Source organism: Mustela putorius, unplaced genomic scaffold (assembly GCF_011764305.1).
Source record: "Mustela putorius furo isolate JIRA1106 unplaced genomic scaffold, ASM1176430v1.1 tig00000224_pilon_pilon_pilon, whole genome shotgun sequence".
NCBI lineage: Eukaryota > Metazoa > Chordata > Mammalia > Carnivora > Mustelidae > Mustela > Mustela putorius.
The window spans coordinates 30,323,042-30,337,463 of record NW_025421321.1 but is presented as its reverse complement, the minus strand read 5'-3'; the positions used below and the strand labels follow the sequence as shown (position 1 = coordinate 30,337,463).

General features: G+C 40.5%; 1 protein-coding gene and 1 pseudogene across 3 annotated transcripts in view; one reads left to right on the top strand and one right to left on the bottom strand.

Annotated features, from left to right (window-relative positions):
* USP34 (ubiquitin specific peptidase 34) overlaps positions 1-14,422 on the top strand; it is a 247,719-nt gene that overhangs the window by 20,910 nt on the left and 212,387 nt on the right. The window lies entirely within an intron of this gene.
* Positions 7,158-7,731, bottom strand: LOC106004773 (annotated as a pseudogene).

The window sequence follows — 14,422 nt, the reverse complement described above, 5'->3', positions numbered from 1 at the left end:
ATACTGCTGTTGTAGTGTGTTATAATTACTTAGATTTTGAAAATTAAGACCTTATTTAATTTATAAAGTTAATACTCAGATTTATACTTATTGCTGCTCTGTATTCTGTATTTCATCTTTGGGCTTTTGTCTGGGATCATTTTTCCTGTAGCATTTCTTTTGGTGTGGTTCTGTTTTTGATGATTTTTGCCAGTATTTTCTTGTCATCTAAAATGAAGAGGAATGGGGTGCCTGGGTGGCTCAGTCATTAAGTGTCTGCCTTCCGCTTAGGTCATGATCCCAGGGTTCTGGAATTGAGCCTCGTATCGGGCTCTCTGCTCAGCAGGAGGCCTGTTTCTCCCTCTGTCACTCCCCTTGCTTGTGTTCCCTCTCTTGCTGTGCCTCTCTCTGTCAAATAAATAAATAAAATCTTAAAAACATAAAATGAAGAGAAATGCTTGCATTTTCATATAAGCACACACTGAAATGAAATATTGAATTACAGATTGGTAGTTACCATTGCTTCTTTCATTAAGTCATTCACACCCCCCCATTTAAATTGTTTCTTCTGTGAAGTCAGCCCTCAGTTTTGCTTCTTTGAAGGTATTGTTGTTGTTTTCCATTTGTCTGATTTTTAAGACTTTCCTTTTTGTCTTTAGTCTTAGGATTTCAGCAGTTTTACTCTAATATGTCTGTATCTCTTTTTGTATTTACTTGAGATTCATTCTTTATTCTGGTTTGAGTTTTTAAAAAATAAGTATTGGAAGCCATATTTTCTCTTCAGATCTAGCTCCTCTTCATGCTTTCATTACTTTTTGGGATTCCATTTACATAAGTGGGTATGCTTTTTCATCTTCCTTGTTTCTCTTGATCTCTTCAGAAGCCTGCTTCTCCCTCTCTCCCGCTAGTATTCACTCTCTTGCCATCTCTGTCAAGTAAATAAATAAAATCTTAAAAAACAAAACTGCATATTATCTAATACTAAAGCTACCTATTGAGGTCTTAATTTTAGTTACTATATATTTTAGTTTTAAAGCTTTTGATTTCTTTTTTAATAGTTTTCAGAATTTGCTGAAATTCCTTATCACCTGATATATTGAATATTTCTCTTGTAAAGTTCAGTTCTCATGACTCTGCTGTCTGATTTTGTTTTATTCTTTCCCACTGTTCTTTTTTTCTTAAGATTTTCTTAATTTTTGAGAGAGACAGAAAGGGAGAACAGAGGAGAGGGGCAGAGGGAAAAGCAGACTTCCTGCTGAGCAGGGAACCTGATGTGGGACTTGATCCCAGGACACTGGGATTATGCCCTGACTCGAAGGCAGACGCTTAATCAACGGAGCCACCCAGGCACCCTTCTTCTGTTTTTTTTTTTTTTTAAAGATTTTATTTATTTATTTATTTGACAGACAGAGATCACAAGTAGGCAGAGAGGCAGGCAGAGAGAGAGAGAGGGAAGCAGGCTCCCTGCTGAGCAGAGAGCCCGATGCGGGACTCGATCCCAGGACCCTGAGATCATGACCTGAGCCGAAGGCAGCGGCTTAACCCACTGAGCCACCCAGGCGCCCAACCCTTCTTCTGTTTTTGACTGTGGTTTTTGTTCTTGCTATTTGGTATGCTTGGCAATTTTTTCTACTTTCCTATAGAAATTTAAACTACATACAATCACCTGTAGAAATGGGGAAGGAAGGTGACAATGATTTTATGTAACCATTACCCAGTAAGCACTTAAGCAACTCATGGACAATTTTGTTTTCTTTATATGCCAGCCCATTTCCTTTTCTACCCATTGGATGACTTTGAAGCAAATACGGGTATTACATGTTACTTGTATATATTTCAATACAGTTCTCTAAAAGACAAATATTTAAAAAATAAATAACCACAGTATCATTGTCAAAGTTAAAAAATTAAGAATTCTTTTTTTTTTCTTTTAAAGTAAATTCTGCCCCCAACATGAGGCTCAGACTCATGACCCTGATCTCAAGATTTGCATGCTCTACCACTTGAGCCAGTCAGGCTGCCCAAGAATACTTTTTTTTTTTTTTTAAGATTTTATTAATGGGGGCGCGTGATTGGCTCAGTGGGTTAGGTCTTTGCCTTTAGCTCAGGTGTGATCTCAGGGTCCTGGGATGGAGCCCCGCATTGGGCTCTCTGCTCAGCGGGGAGCCTGCTTCCCTCTCTCTGCCTGCTTGTGATCTCTCTATCAAATGGGTAAATAAAATCTTAAAAGATTTTATTTATGTATTTGATAAGAGACATAGGGAGAAAGTGAACACAGCAGGGGGAGTGAGAGAGGAAGAAGCAGGCCTCCCACTAAGCAGGGAGCTAAATGTGGGGCTTGATCCCAGGACCCTGTGATCATGACCTGAGCTGAAGGCAGAGGCTTTTTTTTTTAAAGATTTTATTTATCTAATTGACAGATCACAAGTAGGCAGAGAGGCAGGCAGAGAGAGAGGAGGGGAAACAATCTCCCTGCTAAGCAGAGAGCCCGACGAGGGGCTCGATCCCAGGACACTGGGACCATGACCTGAGCCAAAGGCAGAGGCTTTAACCCACTGAGCCACCCAGGCGCCCCAGAATACTTTCTTTTTTAAAAAGATTTTATTTATTTATTCATTTATTTGACAGAGATCACAAGTGGGCAGAGAGGCAGGCGGGGGTGGGGTGGGAAGCAGGCTCCCTGCTGAGCAGAGAGCCTGATTCGGGGCTCAATCCCAAGACCCTGGGATCATGACCTGAGCTGAAGAAAGAGGCTTTAACCCACTGAACCACCCAGGCGCCCCCAATAATACTTTCTTAATATGAAGCCTTTAGTAGTCAAATTTCCCTCATACTCTATAAAGTTTAAATTTTGTTTTGTTTTGTTTTAAAGATTTCCTTTATTTGAGAGAGAGAGAGATCATAAGAAGGCAGAGAGGCTGGCAGAGGGGGGGGGGAAGCAAGCTCCACACAGAGCGGAGAGCCCAGTGTGGGGCTCGATCCAAGGACCCTGAGATCATGCTGAGCAGAAGGCAGAGGCTTAACCTTTACCCACTCAGCCACCCAGGTGCCCCTAAAGTTTAAGAATTTATATTTAATATTACCTTTTAAATTTGAATTAAAGGAGATCTGGGGTGGCACAGTTGGTTAAGTATCTGACTCTTGGTTTTGGCTTAGGTTGTGATCTCATGGTTGTGAGATTGAGCCCTGAGTTGATCTCTGCTCAGTGTGGAGTCTGCTTGAGATTCTTTCTTCCTCTGCCCCTCCCACTGGTGCTCTCTTTCTAAAAAAAAAAAAATCTTTTTTTTTTTTTTTTAAAGATTTTATTTATTTATTTGACAGAGAGAGAGAGAGACAGCTACAGAGGGACCCACAAGCCTGGGAGAGGGTGAAGAAGGCTTCCTGCAGAGCAGGTGCCCGATGTGGGACTCGATCCCAGGACCCTGTGATATGACCTGCGCCAAAGGCAGACGCCCAACTACTGAGCCACCTAGATGCCTCTGAAATAAGTAAATCTAGGAAAAAAAAATTAAAATTAGAATTCAGATGAGGTCTGTAGTAGTTGGTGATTTTTATTTTATTTCATTTAAAGATTTTATTTATTTGACAGACAGAGATGACAGGTAGGCAGAGAGGCAGGCAGAGAGAGAGGGGGAAGGAGGCTCCCCGCTGAGCAGAGGGCCCAATGCGGGGCTTGATCCCAGGATCCTGGGATCATGACCCAAGTGGAAGGCAGAGGCTTTAACTCACTGAGCCACCCAGGCGCCCCAGTGATTTTTTTTTTTAACGATTTTATTTATTTGACAGAGATCACAAGTAGGCAGAGAGGCAGGCAGAGTGAGAAGAGGGGAAGCAGGCTACCCGCCGAGCAGGGAGCCGGATGTGGGGCTTGATCCCAGGACACTGGGATCATGACCTAAGCCGAAGGCAGAGGCTTTAGCCCACTGAGCCACCCAGGCGTCCCCCAGTGATTTTTTTTTTAAAGAACTTTTGACTTTTCTTTATGGATGGGTTTTCCTCTTTTTTCCTTTTTTTTTTTTTTTAAAGATTTTATTTATCAGAGCAAGAGAGCACAAGCAGGCAAAGCAGCAGAGGAAGAGGGAGAAGCAAGTTTGCCACTCAGCTGGTAGCCCCATGAGGGGCTTGATCCCAGGACCCTGGGATCATGACCTGGAGCCAAAGGCAGTTGCTTAACCAACTGAGCCTCCCAGGTTCCCCAAATATACTTTATTGATACAATAATGTTGTATAAAAAATTATATATCAATTTTAAATATATGGTTTCATTCATTTTGATAAAAGTAAGCACCACCACAATGGACTATTTCTACCAACCACCATCCTTGTCACTGCTGGATGTGCTTTTCTCTCTCCAACTTTGTTGAGGTATAATTGACCTATAACATTGTGTAAGTTTAAAGTGTATGACGTGATAATATGCATATATTGCAAAATGATTATCATAAGAAGATTAGTTAAAATACCCATCACCTCACATAATTATTTTTTTGTTCTAGTGGCGAGAACATTTGAGATTTACTTTTAGTAATAACTTGCGCACACACACACACACACACGGAGAAGGTATATAATACAGTATTGTCTATTTTTTTAGTAATCTCTGCACCTAATGTGGGGCTGGAACTTAAGACCTGGAGCTCAAGAGGTGCATGCCCTTCTGAGCCAGCTGGGTGCCCCATTCTTTTTTTTTTTTTTTTTTTTAAGATTTTATTTTTTTATTTGACAGAGATCACAAGTAGGCAGAGACGCAGGCAGAGAGAGAGGGGGAAGCAGGCTCCCTGCTGAGCAGAGAGCCCGATGCAGGGCTCCATCCCAGGACCCTGAGATCATGACCTGAGCCGAAGGCAGAGGCTGTAACCCACTGAGCCACCCAGGTGCCCCATTCTTAATCACGGTCCTCATTCTGCCACCATGCTGTACAATAGATGACAAGAACTTAGCTCATCTTTTATTTAGAAGGATTCCCTTTTCTCCACATCCTGACCAGCTATCCTCATGGCTCTTTAACAAATGTAAGGTGATAGCTTATTTTAGTTTTGATTTGCATTTCCTTGATTAGTGATGTTGAGCATCTTTCACTTACCTGTTGGCAATATGTAGGTGTTTGGAAGAATGTTTGTTGAGATCCTTTACCCATTTTTCTTAAAGTGGGTTATTTATTTTGTTGTTGAGTTGTATGAGTTCCTTATATATTTTGGATATTAATCCTATATAAAGATGATTTGCAGATATTTTGTCCCATTCTTTAGGTTGTTATTTTTGTTGTGCAGATGTGCTTAGTTTGATGTAGTCCTACATGTCTATTTTTACTTCCGTTGCTTTTGCTTTTGGTGTCATATCCAAAAAAATGATTGCCAAGACCAATGTCAAGGAGCTTTTTTCCTAATTTTTTGATTTTAGGTCTTAGTCAAATCTTTAATCCATTTGGAGTTAATTTTTGTGTGTGTAAGATAAAGATCCAGTTTTATTCTTTTGCCTGTGAATATCTAGTTTTCCCAGCATCATGTATTGAGTATTCTTGGCTCTCTTGTCAAATATTAGTTGACCATATATACATGGGCTTGTTTCTGGCCTTTCCACTCTGTTCCTTTGGACTGTGTGTGTGTTTTTATGCCAGCACAATACTGTTGTGATTATTACAGCTTTGTAATATAGTGGTTTTTTTTTTTTAAAAAATTATTTTCTTAAAGATTTTATTTGTCAGAGATTGAGAGAGGGAGCACAAGTAGGGGAGTGGTAGGCAGAGGGAGAAGGAGGCTCCCCTCTTAGTGTGGAGCTGGATGTGGAACTTGATTCCAGGACCCTGGCATCATGACTGAAACTGAAGGCAGATGCTTAACTGACTGAGCCACCTAGGCATCCCTGTAATACAGTTTGAAATCAGGAAGTGTGATGCTTCCAGCTTTGTTCTGAGGATCGTGTTTTTTTTTTTTTTTTTTTTTTAAGATTTTATTTATTTGACAGAGATCACAAGAAGGCAGAGAGGCAGGCAGAGAAAGGAGGAAGCAGGCTCCCTGCTGAGCAGAGAGCCCGATGTGGGGCTCAATCCCAGAACCCTGGGATCATGACCTGAGCTGAAGGCAGAGGCCTTAATCCACTGAGCCACCCAGGTGCCTGAGGATCGTGGTTTTATTTGAATTTCATAATTATTTCTTTAAAAAAATCTTTTAGAGTTTTGAGGGATTGCATTGAATCTACACATGGCTTTAGGTAGTATGGACATTATAACAATATTCTTCTGATTCGTGAACATAGTTCATTTCGGTCTTCAGTTTCCTTCATCACTGTCTTACTGTTTTCAGTGTACAGATCTTTCACTTTGTTAGTTAAATTTATTCCTACAAATTTTATTGTTGTTGATGCTATCCTAAGTGGGATGTTTTCTCTGTTTCTTCATTTTTTTAAAAAAATAGATTTTATTTGGTGGTGGGGGGGGATGGGGCACAAGCAGGGGGAGTGTCAGGCAGAGTCAGAGGGTGAGAGAGAAGCAGGCTTCCTGCTGAGCAGGGAATGTCGGGCTGGACCCCATGACCCTGGGGTCATGACCTGAACCAAAGGCAGATGCCTAATTGACTGAGCCACCCAGGTACTCCTATTTTTTTCTTTTTTAAGATTTATTTATTTATTTTTTTTTTAAAAGATTTTATTTATTTATTTGACAGACAGAGATCACAAGTAGGCAGAGAAGCAGGAAGAGAGAGATGAGGAAGCAGGCTACCCGCTGAGCAGAGAGCCCGATGCGGGGCTCGATCCCATGACCCTGGGATCATGACCTGAGCTGAAGGCAGAGGCTTTAACCCACTGAGCCACCCAGGCGCCCCATTTTTTTAAGATTTATTTATCAGAGAGAGAAAGGGAGGGAAGGAGGGGTAGAGGGAGAGAATCTTCCAAGTATTCACCCTCCTAAGTGTGGAGCCCTGTGTAGAGTCTATGCAATCCTTCACGGGCTGCATCTTCCAGCACGGTGATCATAACCTGAACTGAAACCAAGAGTCAGATGCTTAACCAACTGTACCACCCAGGCACCCCTATTTTTCTTAATGTAGCATCTATCACTGTTGGTTTTTTTCTTAGGACTTCTTTTGTTTCATTCCATCAGCTTTGATATGTTGTATTTCCATTTTTGTTTGTCTTAAGATTTTTTTTCTCTTTTTATTTGCATTTATTCTGTGCAGAATTTACTTCAGGGCAATAAGTTTTTGTTTCTTAAGTTTCTTCTGGAATATCTTTTTCTTCTGTGTAGCCTCCTCTTCTGTTTTAGGAACAATCAGCTCTTTTTCAGTAAGAATCAGCTCAGTGTGGCAGGGAGAACTCTTATACAGGTTGATCTGACCATCAGCCCTGTAAGTTCTACACCACATTTTGGGTGCTTTGTTCACCTGGATGTGCTCAATGACCAGAGAATTGACAACTAAAGCCTTAAGTTCAGCATCACTCTCTGCATTTTTAAGCATGTGCAGGAAAAATTCAGCACACTTGGGCAACTGACTGTGTCCAGCCCCACTGTTTGGCCTGGGCACACCTACCAACTCCACCACTATAGCGACATAATGGTACACGTTGCTTCTGCAGGGTGACGTTGCTTTTGCAGGGTGACGTCTTTTAGCTACTTGGTGGCTTTCAGATATGTATGCCTTTGATGTCCTGGGCTGTTTCACATGTGTTATTAAAGTGAACATGAAGATTTGAACCTCTTGATTTGCTTGATTTTGTAGGGTTTTCTTGGTCAAGCGAATAGTGAACAATTTTCAGAGATCACTTCAGGCCGCTTAGGGAAAGAGGAGCTTGTCTCAAGATTTTTTTCTTTTATTTTTTTAAGATTATTTATTTATTTATTTATTTATGGACAGAGATCATAAGTAGGTGGCGGTGGGCGGGGTGTGGGGGGGGAAGCAGGCTCCCTGCTGAGCGGAGCGCCCGATGTGGGGCTCGATCCCAGGACCCTAGGATCATGACCAGAGCTGAAGGCAGAGGCTTTAACCCGCTGAGCCACCCAGGTGCTCCTCAAGATTTTTTAAAGGAGGCTTCATGCCTAGCATGGTTCAAGTCCCTAACATGGGACTTGAACTCACAACCCAGAGATCAGGAATTGGATGCTTAACTAACTGAGCCATGCAGGTCCTCTGTCTCAAGATGTTTTTTGATTTCTCCTTTGATGATTTCTTTGACTCATTGGTTGTTCAGAAGTGTGTTGTCTATATTCACATATTTGTGAATTTTCCATCTTTCCACCTCTTACTGATTTGTTTTTACAGTATTATGGTTGGAAAAGGTACTTAGTATGATTTAAGTCTTTTTAAATTTGCTAAGACTTGTTTTGTGACCTAACGTGTAATCTGTCCTGGAAAATGTTCTCTGTGCACTTGAAGAGAATATCTGTTCTCCTGATGTGAGATGGAATGTTCTGTGTATGGCTGGTCCATTTATTCTTAAGTGTAGTTCAAGTCCAGTGTTCATTGATTTTCTGTCTGATCTATCCATTACTGAAAATGGAATATACAAGTCCCATGCTCTTACTGTAATGTTTTTATTTCTTTATTTAAATCTAGTGTTTGCTTAATATGTATTCAGGTACTTGAGGCTTACATGAAACATCTTACAAATAATAGTCTGTGTTAAGTTAATAACTTTATTTCAACTGCATATAAAACCTCTTCCATACAGCTCCTGGATGGCTCATTTGTTAAACTTCTGCCTTTGGCTCAGATAATGATTCCAGGGTCCTGGGATCAAGCCCCATGTCAGGCTCCCTGCTCAGCAGGAAGCCTGCTTTTTCCTCTCTCCCGCTTGTATTCCCTCTTTGTCTCTGTCTCTGTCTCTCTGTCAAATAAACAAACAAAAACACACAAAAAACCCCCCAAAACCTCCAAACCTCTGCCCTTTTACTGCCATCCCCCAGTTTCCTTTTCGATGCTACCATTTATCTTTTTTTTTTTTTTTAAGATTTTGTTTATTTGAGTGGGAGAGAGCATAAGGGGGGTGAGGGGCAGAGAGAGAGAGAGAGAGAGAAGCAGACTCCCACTGAGCAGGAAGCCCAACATGGGGCTGGATCCCTGGCCCCTGAGATCATGACCTGAGCCAAAGGCAGATGCTGAATTGAACCACCCAGTGCCCCCATTTATATCTTTTTATATCCTGTATCCATTAGCAAATTGTAGCCATTGTTATTTTTAATAATTTTGTTCTTTAAGGCTTTTGCTAGAGTTAAATGATTGACATACCACCATATTATAGTATTAGATTATTTCAAATTTGACCATACTCTTCTTTTTATAAATGTGTTTTATATATGTTTTAAGACTTTATTTGGGAGAGTGTGTGGGTGGGGGGGGGCAGGGACAGAGGGAGCGAGACAAGCAGACTGCAATAAGTGAGGTTTGATCCCATGATCCTGAGATCATGAGCCTTGCTGAATGAAAGTGCTTTGACTGACTGAGCCAGCCAGGTGCCCCAAGTGTGTTTTGTATTTTCATGTACTAAATAGTATTTCATTTAATTTCATTTCATTTTGAAGAATTCCTGTTAGCTTTGTATTCAAGGCAGGTATACTGGTGGTGAGCTCTCTCAGATTTTTTTCTGGGAAAGTGTTTATTTCTCCATTTTTTTTTTTAAAGATTTTATTTATTTGACAGAGAGAAATCACAAGTAGGCAGAGAGGCAAACAGAGAGAGAGAGAGAGGAGGAAGCAGGCTCCCTGGCGAGCAGAGAGCCCAATGTGGGACTTGATCCCAGAAACCTGAGATCATGACCTGAGCTGAAGGCAGAGGCTTAACCCACTGAGCCACCCAGGCGCCCTATTTCTCCATTTCTGAGGGACATTTTTGCTGGGTAAAGTATTCTTGGTTGGCAGTTTCTTTCTCTCTTCCTTTCTTTCTTTGGCAGTTTTTTTCTTTCAGCATTTATTTAATGGATCATCCCATTCTTTCTGGGCTTATGTGAGGAATTTTTTTCTCTCTTTTTTTTTTAATATTTTATTTCTTTATTAGAGAGCACAAGCAGGCAGAGCGGCAGGCAGAGGGAGAGGGAGTAGTAGGCTCCCTGCTGAGCAAGAGCCGGAAGCTGGCTAGATCCCAGGACACTGGAATCATGACCTGAGCTGAAGGCAGATGTTCAACCAGCTGAGACACCCAGGCACCCTACTTTTTTTCTCTTCCAGAGTTAGTTTTATTATAATATGTATTGGAGATCTTACTGAGTTGAAATTTTTTGCAGCATGAACTTCATGAACTTGAGTATTCAAATCTCTAATCACATTTGGGAAGTTGTCTGCTGCTATTTCCCTTTTAAATAAAATGCTGCCCCCCTTTCTCTTTCTTCTGGGACTCCTCCAAAAATACATGGATATTTCTTTTAATTGTATCCTGTAGTTCCTTAGGCTTTCTTCAGTCTTTTTACTTTTGAATGTGTAATTTTCAAAATCAACCTGCTTTCTACAGATGGTTCCTTCTGCTTGATCATGTCTTCTGTTTTGCACTGTATTGCATTTTTATTTCATTCATTGTGTTCTTCATATTGAAGAACACATTGTGTTCCTCATTTTGTGTACTTCAGCTCCACAACTTCTCTTTTGTTGTTTTGGTTCTTTTTGAAAAATTTATCTCTTTTTTAGAACTTCTCACTTTTTGTCTGTGTTTTGCTTTTCTGATTTTGTTGAATTGTCTTTCTGTGTTTTCTTGTGGGTCACCAAGCTTCCTTAAAACAACTGTTTTGAATACTTTTTTAAAAAAAGATTTTATTTACTTATTTGACAGAGATCACAAGTAGGCAGAGAGGCAGGCAGAGAGAGAAGAAGGGAAGCAGGCTCCCTGCCGAGCAGACAGCCTGCTGCAGGGCTCCATCCCAGGACCCTGGAATCATGACCTGAGCTGAAGGCAGAGGCAGAGGCTTTAACTCACTGAGCCATCCAGGTGCCCCATAAATTAGAATTTTTGTATGTATGTTTGTATGCCTTTTCTTTCTTTTTCTTTTTTAAAGATTTTATTTATTTGACAGAGATCACAAGTAGGCAGAGAGGCAGGCAGAGAGAGGGGGAAGCAGGCTCCCTGCTGAGCAGAGAGCCCGATGTGGGGCTGGATCCCAGGACCCTGGGATCATGACCTCAGCCAAAGGCAGAGGCTTTAACCCACTGAGCCACCCAGGTACCCCTGTATGCCTTTTCTTAATCCTGCAAAGCTAAGACGAGTTTGACAGTCTCTTGTTTGTTTTCTGTAGGGCAGTGCTGAATTGTCAAGTTTGTGTGCTTTCTCCCAGTTCTGAAGAGTCCAGGATAACTTTTTGTACTTGTTCACTATCTATAGATGCTTGCTCTCTCTCTGCCCTTGTCGGGGGTGAACACTGGGAGCTAGCCACAGAGTGAGAGCATGTGTGGGTTAGGTGTGTAGAGAGTTGGGGCCAACCATTTACCAGCTAGCAGCATCCTCAAGACAAGGTAGCTTGTGGGTGGGCTTCCAAATGAAGTCTGCGTTGCAGTTAGTAGGTTCCACATCCCATTTTATATCTTCTGAGAGCGATGATGTTCTTTCAGCCACTCTCTGCCGTCATGTAGTACCTTAGTATTCTGGGTGGGGTAAGAATGAAACGGATCTCTTTGGCAGTGTCCCACACAACTGGGGAAGCTTGGTGCTCACTTACATGCTCTGATTTTCTCCCAAGGGAGAAATCAGAGATTAAGAAAATCTCTCCTGGTTCTGTGCTGTGGGGACTGTGGGGAAAGGGTGTGGCAGGTGAAGTGAAACTTTATTTTACCCTTTTCAATGTGTTTAGTCCTGGATTTTTTTGTTTGTTTTTTTGTTTTTGCTCTAGTGGTGTGTTGGAACTTCTCCACTGGACTCCCAGACTTCTGCAAAGGCACTGTGTCTACAGTGTTCTGTAGATGGTAGAAAGTGTTCAGGCAGATGGTAGAAAATTCCCATTTTAATGACCTCACTCTTGGCTGACATGCTTTATATGCCATCCAGACTTAGATTTGTCTTTTGTATGGGTATATCATAATGGAAATAAACTTTATGTACTAATTGTATCAGGCATTTTTTCCACTTAACATATGGTTATAAGCTAATCCTTACTAATGTATCAGTAGTGTGTTGGTTTTTAATGGTGAATAGAATTCCTTGTGGAGATACACATGCATGCACATGCACTAACTCTCATATATGTATATGTATATAAATCAATCTACTTTTTGGACACTTAATTTTTTTCTAGTTTAAGGCTCTTTGAATAATTTTTGTTTTGTTCATTGTGTTTTTTGTGTTTGGTGTTTTGTTTGGTGACCTGCCAGTACTAATCCTTATAGATTCTAGCTGTTCTGCAGTTTGTAGTACTGATGTCTCTTTAATTTTTTTAGTTTGTAATTCTTTTCTTTCTGTTTCCATTTTTAAGGATATAGTCTTAAGAGTCATTCTTCAGTCAGGATAGCTTGGTGGTCTTGAGTTGTTTTTTTGGAACTGATTTAATCTTTAAGTTCCTGTCTTCCTTTTTTTCCCTTGCTATTTGTTGAAGAAACTGCTGATTCCATGGATCATTCGGACAGAGATTTTTCAGTCTGAATGTTGCTTATTGTATCCTTGGGTAATTATTTAATGTTTTTTAGTCTCTTCTATATCTATAATTTAATTATTAGATTTAGAGGCTTGATCAGATTCAGATTAGGTTTTTTGACAAAGAGTGTTTAATAAGATGTGTTGTATTATTCCATCAGAGCACATAAGATATTGTCATGTGTTTAGTAATGCCAGCAACCATTGTTATTTGTAGCAATGACTTATTTAAAATGTTAACATTTGGCTTGTGACAAATTAGTCTTTTTTTTTAGAATCATAAAATTATGTAATTAAAAATAATGTTTTTGCCTTTATTCACTTAACTTTAGGGAGATTATTTCATACCAGTTTATAAAGCACATCCTTGAGGTGCCTGGGTGGCTCAGTTAGTTGAGCATCTGCCTTTGGCTGAGGTCATGATCCCTGGGATGGAGCTCCAGAGCCCTATACCTGGTTCCCTGCTCAGCAGGGAGCCTGCTTCTTTCTCCCCCTCTGCCCGCTGCTTGCCTTGCTTGTGCTCTCTCTGTCAAATAATTAAATAAAATCTTAAAAAAAAAACCCCATCCCTTTTTTTCAAGTTTTTTTCTTTTTCTGATGCATAGTTTTCCATTGTCATGATGGGTTGATACTGTCCTGTATTGACAATCATTTAGATTTTTTCCAATCTTATGTTAATATGAACAGTGCCATGTTGAAAACCTATGAAAGTTATTTTGGGGGAGGGAAAATGTGTAAGAAAAAGATGATTTAGGTGCTCTTGGGTGGCTCAGTCAGTTAAGCATCTGTGTTTGGCTGAAGTCGTGAATCCAGGGTTCTGGGATTGAGTCTCAGGTCAGGCTTCTTGCTCAGTGGGGAGCCTCCTTCTCCCTCTCCTTCTGCCTGCTGCTCTCCCTGCTTGTGTTCTGTCAAATACATAACATCTTTTTAAAAAACAAGTGAGGGGCGCCTGGGTGGCTCAGTTGGTTGATTGTCTGCCTTTGGCTTGGGTCATGATCCCAGGGTCCTGGGATTGAGTCCCATGTTAGGCTCCCTGCTTAGCAGGGAGTGGGCTTCTCCTTCTGCCTACTGCTTCCTCAGTTTATGTGCTTGCTCTCTTTGGTCTCTCTTTCAAATAAGCAAATAAAATTGAAAAAAAAAAAAAGACTAATTATTCAGAGGTTCAGTGTATTTTTAATTTTGATAAATATTGCCAATTTTTTTTCACTAATGTATAGAAAGTACCCATTTTCTCCTGAGTTTCAACTCTAGGTATTACTTAAACTTTGCACACCTGATAAGAGAAAAATAGCATTTCAGTTGTGTGTTTGAACCATGTGTTTATTGTTTTTCTTTTTTGGCCCATTCTTCTCATTTTTTTTTCCACTAATCTTTTGTTTGAGCTCAGAGAGATTACCCTCCAGAGGCTTCCTAGTTTGTCGTTTCTTTGAAGTTTGCTTTTTTTTTTTGTCCTTAGTTTAAATGTTTTACATGATCTAATGGATCAGTTCAGAACACTTTAAGAATGCCAGTCTTGGGACGCCTGGGTGGCTCAGTGGGTTAAGCTGGTGCCTTTGGCTCAGGTCATGATTCCAGGGTCCCGGGATCGAGTCCCACATCGGGCTCTCTGCTCAGCAGGGGGCCTGCTTCCCTTCCTCTCTCTCTGCCTGCCTCTCTGCCTACTTGTGATTTCTCTCTGTCAAATAAATAAAAATAAAAAAAAAAAATCTTTAAAAAAAAAAAAAAGAATGCCAGTCTTTATTTCTACCATCTTCCATGTTGTCTCATACTTCAGTTGAGTTGAAAGGGTCCTAAACTATTAAGTATTTTTAATTTTTTTCATCTCTTTATATATTTATCCATGTTAATTTTCCTTCAGTACCATTTTTTCCTTTTTGTTTCTGTTACTCCTTTGTCTTTTCTTT